Genomic DNA, 11,080 nt, shown 5'->3' on the forward strand with positions numbered 1-11,080 from the left:
CGGGCGGCGCCTCCCACTGCCAGAGACACTTTTGCGTACTATGAGGGGCCCTGTGCCAGTGCCAATGAGTATGCTCTCACCTGATGAAGGAACCTGCACTTTCATCTGCACCTTCCTCTTTGTCCCCGTGTAAAGTGGTATAGTATGCGGGAAGGGGAACCTGACTTTCAGCAGGGTCAGATTCTGGCTGTGTAGAGTCCAAGGGGAATATAGTGGTCTGGGTCAATGTACAGCAGACTCATCTAGCAGTGGCTGGGCAATGGGCAGGATGAGGAGGAAACACAGATATAGGCCCAAAATAAAAAAGTAGGCTAAAAGCAGTTCAAAATTGGTAACAGGAGTACACAGGCAGCATTGCTTTTTTCAGTGGAGGAAAACTGTAAGGAGTGGCTGACACAGTTACTGTTAGGGTTGGCGGAACGCACCAAATATATTATTTATTGAATGGAATTGGTGCGTTCGCAACCCGGGATCCACCGTGCAGGAAAGCACCTGCTGCTAAATAATGGCGGCTCTATGTGGCAGTATATACCAACTCTGTTAGCTTCACAGAGTAACCGCGAGAGGAAAGCTCTGTGCCCTGTTAGACTTTCACAGAGGCACAGGCCAACTACCCAGATGTGAGCAGTGAGTGGTCATGCATGCATACAAAACTCCTCGCCGGAGATGCCAGCATTCTAGGGGCTTATTTCAGCCGGGTCCCTGAACACACTTAAACACAATCTCCTTGCCGGAGGTGCCAGCATTCTAGGGGCTTATTTCAGCCGGGTCCCTGAACACATTCAAACACATGACCACATTGGCGCAAAGCATATAGCATAAGACGATACTAGCGCATGGCCGTGCGGTCATGCGCAGTTTATATAGTTGCAGCACAGGAAGCTGCTACTGAAGTTTTTGCCCTTTCAGGACCTTCCAGAAGGACCAATGGAAAGTGCTGCAGTACCTGAGCATGTTTTGCCCTTTCAGGACCTTCCAGAAGGACCAATGGAATGTACTGCAGCACCTGAGCATGTGACCGAACATGTGGCCCTCGACCTCCAATGGGAGACCCTGCCCTGGGCATGCTCAGTGTGAGTAAACAAGGACTTAGTCCCAGAGAGGCTCGCTCACCACAGATCAGTGCAAGGTACCATAGGAAAGCCAGAAAAGGCAGTAGTGACCCTATGCACCGAATCAGCCCCAGCGAGACGCTGGGAGCGACGTCTCTGCTGAGCAGAGCCCACTGCGGCCAATACCGAATGGGAGACCGCAGCAGACACGGATCGAGATTCCCCCTGTGCAGCAGAGGAAACTCGACTCCTAACATTACCCCCCCCTCCTAGGGCCCCCCCTCCTTGAGCCTCACTACGCTCAAAAGCTGCGATAAGCAGCGGAGCCCGAATGTGCTCCACAGGCTCCCAGGTTCTATCCTCTGGGCCGTGACCCTTCCAGTCCACCAGATAAAATTTCTTGCCACGTACCACCTTGCACCCCACAATAGCATTCACCTCAAACTCATCCGTGGATGAACCCGATGTCCCAGCAGATGACTCGGAAAACCGGGACAAATGAACGGGCTTTAAGAGGGAAACGTGGAAAGTATCGGTGATACCAAGGCGTGGAGGAATAGCCAAACGGTAGACCACAGGGTTGACCTGTTCCAGAACCTTAAACGGGCCAATGTAGCGAGGAGCAAACTTAGTGGACTCAACTCGCAGCCTGATGTTACGGGCGGAGAGCCACACTAAGTCACCAGGAGCAAAGACCGGAGTGGGGCGCCGGTGTGTATCAGCCGAAACCCTCATTCTCTCCTTGGAGGCCCGGATGGCATCCTGTGTGCGGTCCCAGATGTCACGTGCCTCCACCGCCCAGTCTGCCACCCTAGAATCGGTGGATGACACGGGCATGGGCACAGGGACACGCGGATGCTGGCCGTAATTAAGGAGAAAATGAGTTTGACCAGTGGAATCGGCTACGGCGTTGTTCAGGGCAAATTCCGCCCAAGGTAGCAAAGATGCCCAGTCATCCTGCCTAGCAGAGACGAAATGTCGCAAATATGTCACCAGAGTCTGGTTGGTTCTCTCCACCAACCCATTCGTCTCGGAATGGTATGCAGAGGAGAGGTTTAACTCTATGCTGAGTAAACAGCAGAGCTCTCTCCAAAACCGAGATGCGAACTGGGGACCCCGATCGCAGACAATCTTATCAGGCATACCATGCAAACGGAAAACGTGTTTAATGAACAACACCGCCAAGGCCCGTGCTGAGGGTAACCGAGGAAGCGGCACCAAATGCACCATCTTGGAGAAATGGTCGGTGACAACCCAAATAATGGAGCAGCCACGCGACTTGGGTAGACCCACCACAAAGTCCATCCCGACCATCTCCCAGGGCCTGTCTGCCACCGGTAGAGGGTACAGCAACCCAGCAGGCCGTAGCCAAGGAGACCGATTCTGGGCGCAAGAAACGCACGCCTGAATATAGTCCTTGACATCTCAGGCCATATGCGGCCACCAGTATGTTCTCGCCAGAAGCTCAGATGTCCTCTTGGTCCCAAAATGCCCACCCACTCTGGAGGAGTGAGCCCAAGAGAGAACCTCCGGTCACAAGTTAGCTGGTACGAAAGTCTTGCCCGGGGGCACAGACTCTAGCGAAACCGGAGCTACAGTTCTCAGGCTCTCAGAAGGGACAATAAGCCGAGGCTCCTCCTCCTCCTCCTCCGATGACACCACGGAGCGGGAGAGAGCGTCAGCACGAACGTTCTTCTCCCCGGAGAGGAAATGGAGAGTAAAATGGAACCGGGAGAAGAAGAAGAACAGGGACCATCTAGCCTGGCGAGAATTCAGCCGCTGGGCCGTTTGCAGATACACCAAGTTCTTGTGGTCAGTGAAGACTTGGAAGGGAAAGCGAGCTCCCTCCAAGAGAGAACCTCCGGTTGCAAACTGGGTGGTACAAATGTCTTGCCCGGAGGCACAGACTCTAGCGAAACTGGGGCCACAGTTCTCAGGCTCTCGGTGGGGACAATAAGCCGAGGCTCCTCTTCCTCCTCTACAGATGACACAACGGAGCTAGAGAGAACATCGGCACGAATGTTTTTCTCCCCAGAAAGAAAATGGAGGGTGAAATGGAACTGGGAGAAGAACAAGGACCATCTGGACTGGAGAGAATTTAACCGCTGGGCTGTCTGCAGGTACACCAAATTTTTTGGATCTCTGAAGACTTGGAAGGGAATATGAGCTCCCTTCAAGAGATGTCTCCACTCTGAAAAAGCCAACTTCATGGCCAGCAACTCCCTGTCCCCGATGGAATAATTCCTCTCCGCTGGTGTGAAGGTCTTGGAGAAGAAGAAGCAAGGATGCTTCCGACCTTGAGCATCCTTTTGGAAAAGGACTGCTCCAGCACCAACGGATGAGGCATCCACCTCCAAGATAAATGGCTTATCAACATCGGGGCGATGTAGGATGGGAGCGCTAGCGAAGTGTGACTTGATCGAGAGAAAGGCTTTGGAGACCTCCTCTGACCACAACTTGGGATTTGCTCCCTTCTTGGTGAGGGCAACCAAGGGACCTACCAAAGTTGAGAAGTGTGGAATGAACTGGCGATAGTAATTAATGAACCCCATAAAGCGCTGCACCGCTTTAAGAGAATGGGGTTCCTGCCAGTCCATTACAGCCTGTAGCTTGGCAGGATCCATAGCCAAACCCTGGGCAGAGATGATATAACCAAGGAAAGGCAAGGACTCCTGCTCAAACACACACTTCTCCAACTTGGCGTAGAGGGAGTTTGCCCGTAAGAGGTCGAAGACTTTGCGAACATCTCTCCGATGGGAGTCAATATCTGGAGAGAAGATGAGAATATCATCCAGATAGACTACGACCGAAGTGGTGAGCATATCCCGGAAGATGTCATTCACAAAGTCTTGGAAAACAGCTGGGGCATTACAGAGCCCAAAGGGCATCACCAGATATTCATAGTGCCCATCCCTGGTGTTAAAAGCCGTCTTCCATTCATCCCCCTCACGGATGCGAATCAGGTTGTAAGCACCCCGCAGATCTAACTTTGTAAATACCCTTACTCCCCGTAGCCTATCAAACAGCTCAGATATCAGGGGTAATGGGTACTTGTTCTTAACGGTGATGGCGTTAAGACCCCTGTAGTCTATGCATGGACGTAAGTCTCCAGTCTTCTTCTGTACGAAGAAGAACCCTGCCCCTGCCGGTGACACTGACTTCCTAATGAATCCTCTTGCCAGATTCTCCTGGATGTACTGGGACATTGCCTCCGTCTCCGGGAGAGATAACGGATAGACTCGACCCCGGGGAGGCTCAGCACCAGGCAAGAGGTCAATAGGACAGTCATAGGGGCGGTGAGGCGGAAGGGTCTCCACAGCTCTTTTGGAGAACACGTCTGCATAGGGCCAATAGTGCTTGGGGAGAGAGGAAAGATCTGCGGGTACCTGTGTAGTAGCAACCTGAACGCACTCCCTCAAACATCTACCCTCGCAAGATTTACTCCAACCCAAAATTCTCCCAGAGGACCACTCAATATGAGGAGAATGGTAGCGAAGCCATGGTATCCCCAACAGGACCTCATCAATTCCCTCAGGAATGACTAATAGGGAGATTATCTCCTGATGTGATGGAGACACAGATAGCGTGAAAGGAATGGTTTGGTGGGTAATCTGTGAAGGTAGTGTTGACCCATTTACCACTCGAACGGTTACCGGCTTGGCGAGCATCACCAAGGGTATTGCGTGACACTGGGCAAAAGCGGAAGACATAAAGTTACCCTCTGCCCCAGAATCCACGCATAGCTCGACCATAAGAGTGGATTGGCCTATGGTAATTGTCTCCTTGAAGGACAATTTTGAGGCAAACGTCGCCGTGTCTAGTGTACCGACTCCAACTGCCACTAGACGCTGACGTTTCCCCGACCGCTGAGGACCCTTGGAGGCAAGGTGTCCTGACTGCTGGCAAACATGACGGACCTTATGTGCAAGGGCAGACTGAGACTTGGATCCCGCTTGTGTCACCTCTAAGGCCTCATGTGACACGGATGCCTGGACTGGAGATTCCAAAGGTTTGGCGAAGGTGGGAGCCAGCCAAAACCTCTGCCTACACTGGGCTCGCTCCAACCTTCGCTCGTTAAAACGGAGGTCAATACGAGTAGATACGGCTATGAGCTCCTCCAGTGTGGCGGGAATCTCCCTAGTGGCCAAAGCGTCCTTCACATGGTCAGCCAGCCCCCTCCAAAATACGGGAATGAGGGTTTTATCTGGCCATTCCAACTCATACGCTAATGTCCGGAAGTGAACAGCAAAATGGCTGACCATGGTTGAACCCTGAGTCAAAGCCAGCAGTTGGAGCGCTGTATCATGGGTGACTTGAGGTCCTAAAAAGACCTGTTTCAGAGTGTCCAGAAACCTAGGAACACTCCGCACCACATGATCGTTGCGCTCCCACAGCGGCGTAGCCCACTCCAATGCTCTGTCCGACAGGAGAGAGATTATGAATCCCACCTTTGCCCGCTCAGTAGGGAAACGTGCAGCCAGAAGCTCGAGGTGTATACCACATTGGCTCACGAAACCCCTACAGGACTTACTGTCCCCAGAGTATCTCTCAGGCAAAGGAAGGTGAGATAGGGTCGGAACAGAGGTGGCAGTGGGTAAAGCTGCTGCAGCCACGCTAGCAGCCTGAACAGCTATTGCGGTAACATCCACCGCCGAGGTTGCACGCTCAAGAGACGCCAACCGGCCCTCCAGCAGCTGGATGTACCCCTGCAATCGCTGTTCATCCGCCATTACTTAGCCAGATCCTGGCGCTAGTATACTGTTAGGGTTGGCGGAACGCACCAAATATATTATTTATTGAATGGAATTGGTGCGTTCGCAACCCGGGATCCACCGTGCAGGAAAGCACCTGCTGCTAAATAATGGCGGCTCTATATGGCGGTATATACCAACTCTGTTAGCTTCACAGAGTAACCGCGAGAGGAAAGCTCTGTGCCCTGTTAGACTTTCACAGAGGCACAGGCCAACTACCCAGATGTGATCAGTGAGTGGTCATGCATGCATACAAACCTCCTCGCCGGAGATGCCAGCATTCTAGGGGCTTATTTCAGCCGGGTCCCTGAACACACTTAAACACAATCTCCTCGCCGGAGGTGCCAGCATTCTAGGGGCTTATTTCAGCCGGGTCCCTGAACACATTCAAACACATGACCACATTGGCGCAAAGCATATAGCATAACACGATACTAGCGCATGGCCGTGCGGTCATGCACAGTTTATATAGTTGCAGCACAGGAAGCTGCTACTGAAGTTTTTGCCCTTTCAGGACCTTCCAGAAGGACCAATGGAAAGTGCTGCAGTACCTGAGCATGTTTTGCCCTTTCAGGACCTTCCAGAAGGACCAATGGAATGTACTGCAGCACCTGAGCATGTGACCGAACATGTGGCCCTCGACCTCCAATGGGAGACCCTGCCCTGGGCATGCTCAGTGTGAGTAAACAAGGACTTAGTCCCAGAGAGGCTCGCTCACCACAGATCAGTGCAGGGTACCATAGGAAAGCCAGAAAAGGCAGTAGTGACCCTATGCACCGAATCAGCCCCAGCGAGACGCTGGGAGCGACGTCTCCGCTGAGCAGAGCCCACTGCGGCCGATACCGAATGGGAGACAGCAGCAGATACGGATCGAGATTCCCCCTGTGCAGCAGAGGAAACTCGACTCCTAACAGTTACTAGGCCCAAATAAGTAAGTAGACTAAATGCAGTTCAAAATTGGTAACAAGAGTAGACAGGCGGCATTGCTTTGTTCAGTGGAGGAGAAAAACAAAGAGCGGCAGACACCGTTAGTAGGCCCAACCAAACAAGTAGGCCAAATGCAGTTTAATATCTGAAACTGTGAAAATTGAGGCTCAGCTTTGTTCAGTGGAGGAGAAAAGCAAGGAGCGGCAGACACCGTTAGAAGGCCAAACCAAACAAGTAGGCCAAATACAGTTTAATATCTGAAATGGTGAAAATTGAGGCTCAGCTTTGTTCAGTGGAGGAGAACAACAAGCAGCGGCAGACACCGTTAGAAGGTCAAACCAAACAAGTAGGCCAAATGCAGTTTAATATCTGAAACGGTGAAAATTGAGGCTCAGTTTTGTTCAGTGGAGAACAACAAGCAGCGGCAGACACCGTTGGAAAGCCCAACCAAACAAGTAGGCCAAATGCAGTTTAATATCTGAAACAGTGAAAATTGAGGCTCAGCTTTGTTCAATGGAGGAGAACAAAAAAAATAAAATACGAGCTGTACTAGGTATATATAAAAAAAATATCAAAGTTTATTGAGAAATTAAATAATATTGTACACATATATATTGAAGACATACGTAAAATGACACGTGTGCAGAGACAACACACCAGGGTCACCAGGACCCACCAATAGCCTTCATCTGTAGATGCCTATCAATAGTTTACTTATAAGGTGCATGTGCAGGAAAGTACTATGGCAGTGGTAAGTATATCTGCCAGTTGAAGTAAAAAAAACCCAAGTAAATAAATCCCCACAACGGGGCAGTAGTGACTACAGGAAGGGTCGGCAGGCACTTACCACTGACTGAGGTAGGAAGGTCCAGGGCTGGGTGTGTAGAAAAAGCCCCACGATGCGCGTTTCGCGTCCCTAATCGACCACGTTTTTTATGTTTTTGTTTTAACTGTTTTATGTTCTTGCATACTAATTACCACATTTACACTTTGCAGTGGGGCCTTCAATATATGGGTCTATCCTAAGTTGGACTCGGGACATAACTCCATACTGTTTGCGCCACTGAAATAATTATCGTGGAGGATATGACAGAGGACTTTGATCTAAACTGGCGGAGAGAGAATCGTCTGAAATATGTAAAAAAATATTTTTGTAATAGTGTGATATACCAATATGTGACTGCGATCTCTGTATGTGTATAATTTGTGCCTCTGGATATGCTCGCCATATCACCATGTTGATTGATGCTGCAACGTTTATTATCTGCATTTCCGATCTGTGGCTGTGATGTACTTGTGTCCTTTCAATACATTGGTGATACAGTGGTTGTGCGCATGCGCGCCGCGGCCTGGGATCCATGGTTTGCGGCGGCGTGTCCCCTTGCCTTGCTCGCACGCCTGGGGATTCTCTGTACTCCCCGCGCGTGCGCAGTAATGCGCGATGCTCCTCTGCACTTCCAGGACCTGCGGCACGCAATGCGCATGCGCCGCTTTCTAGCCACTTGGATTGGCTCGGTTTTATCATGTGACACACTCTTTGACCTTTAAAGGTCCTATTGATCAGCGTTTAAGCACTTCCCTTGAGAAAGTGGTCGATTAGGGACGCGAAACGCGCGTCGGGGGCTTTTTCTACACACCGAGCCCAGAACCTTCCTGCCTCAGTCAGTGGTAAGTGCCTGCCGACCCTTCCTGTAGTCACTACTGCCCCGTTGTGGGGATTTATTTACTTGGGTTTTTTTTACTTCAACTGGCAGATATACTCACCAGTGCCATAGTACTTTCCTGCACATGCACCTTATAAGTAAACTATTGATAGGCATCTACAGATGAAGGCTATTGGTGGGTTCTGGTGACCCTGGTGTGTTGTCTCTGCACACGTATCATTTTACGTATGTCTTCAATATTTATGTGTACAATATTATTTAATTTCTCAATAAACTTTGATATATTTTTTTACATATACCTAGTACAGCTCGTATTTTTCTCCTTCTTATTTTGAGTGGGTATACTTCTTGCGCTATTTGGGCTAATTTTAGTCCTCCCTGCTGACGGTAATATGTCAGAGAGGTTTTTGTGGCTACAAACACAGTTTAATATCTGAAATGGTGAAAATTGAGGCTCAGCTTTGTTCAGTGGAGGAGAACAACAAGCAGCGGCAGACAACGTTAGAAGGCCCAACCAAACAAGTAGGCCAAATGAAGTTTAATATCTGAAACGGTGAAAATTGAGGCTCAGCTTTGTTCAGTGGAGGACAACTTTAATGGGAGGCAGACACAGTTAGTAGGCCTAAATAAGTAAGTAGGCTAAATGGAGTTCAAAATTGGTAACTGGAGTACACAGGCGGCATATATTTGTTCAATGGAGGACAGCTGTAATGAGTGGCGCAGACAGATTTAGTAGGCCTAAAATAAAAAAGTAGGCTAAATGCAGTTCAAAATTGGTAAGAGGAGTACACAGGCGGCATAACTTCTTTCAGCGGAGGAGGACAACTGTTATGAGAGGCTCACACAGACTTAGTGGGCCTAAAATAAAAAAGTAAGCTAAATGCAGTTCAAAATTGGAAAGAGGAGTACACAGGCGGCATAGCTTTTTTCAGCGGAGGAGGACAACTGTTATGAGAGACTCACACAGACTTAGTAGGCCTAAAATAAAAAAGTAGGCTAAATGCAGTTCAAAATAGGTAACAGGTAGTGTTGAGCATTCCGATACCGCAAGTATCGGCTATCGGCCGATATCTGCGGTATCGGAATTCCGATACCGAGTTCCGATATTTTTGTGATATCGGGATTAAGATTAATGTGTAAAATAAAGAATAAAATTAAAAATATAGATATACTTACCCTCTGACGCCCCCTGGTCGTCACCGCTGCAACCGCCTTGCTTTCGTTCCGAAGAATGAGCGCGTAAAGGGCCTTCGATGACGTTGCGGCTTGTGATTGGTCGCTGAGCGGTCATGTGACCGCTCACGCGACCAATCACAAGCCGCGACGTCATCGAATGTCATTAACGCGCTCATTCCTAAGAATGAGCACGTTAAGGACCTTCGATGACGTCGCGGCTTGTGATTGGTCGTGTGAGCGGTCACATGACCGCTCAGTGACCAATCATAAGCCGCAACGTCATTGAAGGCCCTTAACGCGCTCATTCTTCGGAACGAAAGCAAGGCGGTTGCAGCGGTGACGACCAGGGCACGTCAGAGGGTAAGTATATCAATATTTCTTATTTTTATTCTTTATTTTACACATGAATATGGATCCCAGGGCCTGAAGGAGAGTTTCCTCTCCTTCAGACCCTGGGATCCATTACAGGATACCTTCCGATATTTGTGTCCCATTGACTTGCATTGATATCGGATATCAGTATCGGCAATATCCAATATTTTTTGGATATCGGCCGATACCATCCGATACCGATACTTTCAAATATCGGACGGTATTGCTCAACACTAGTAACAGGACTAACCAGGCGGCATAGCTAGCATAGCTAGGTACTGGGGTGGGCTCCTCTGCTGAGTATCAGACAATGGTAGTAGGCGCAAAGTATTAACTGGTCTAAATGGAGGCTTTCGTATTTGGGCCTACTAACCGTGTCTGCGCCACTCATTACAGATGTCCTCCACTGAACAAAGCTATGCCACCTGTTTAGTCCTGTTACCAATTTTGAACTGCATTTAGCCAACTTTTTATTTTGGGCCTACTAACTGTGTCTGCACCACTCATCACAGTTGTCCTCCACTGAACAAAGCTATGCCACCTGTTTAGTCCTGTTACCAATTTTGAACTGCATTTAGCCTACTTTTTTATTTTGGGCCTACTAACTGTGCCTGCGCCACTCATTACAGTTGTCCTCCACTGAACAAAGCTAGGCCGCCTGTTTAGTCCTGTTACCAATTTTGAACTGCATTTAGCCTACTTTTTTATTTTGGGCCTACTAAATGTATCTGCGCCACTCATTACAGTTGTCCTCCACTGAACAAAGCTATGCCGCCTGTTTAGTCCTGTTACCAATTTTGAACTGCCTTTAGCCTACTTTTTTATTTTGGGCTTACTAACTGTGTCTGCGCCACTCATTACAGTTGTCCTCCACTGAACAAAGCTAGGCTGCCTGTTTAGTCCTGTTACCAATTTTGAACTGCTTTTAGCCTACTTTTGTATTTGGGCCTACTAACCGTATCTGCATCACTCATTACAGTTGTCCTCCACTGAACAAAGCTATGCCGCCTGTTTATTCCTGTTACCAATTTTTAACTGCATTTAGCCTACTTTTTTATTGTGGGCCTACAAACTTGTGTCTGCGCCACTCATTACAGTTTTCCTCCACTGAACAAAGCAATGCCGCCTTTTTAGTTCT

The sequence above is a fragment of the Ranitomeya imitator genome, chromosome 1 (genome assembly GCF_032444005.1).
Source record: "Ranitomeya imitator isolate aRanImi1 chromosome 1, aRanImi1.pri, whole genome shotgun sequence".
In the NCBI taxonomy this organism is placed as follows: Eukaryota; Metazoa; Chordata; class Amphibia; order Anura; family Dendrobatidae; genus Ranitomeya; species Ranitomeya imitator.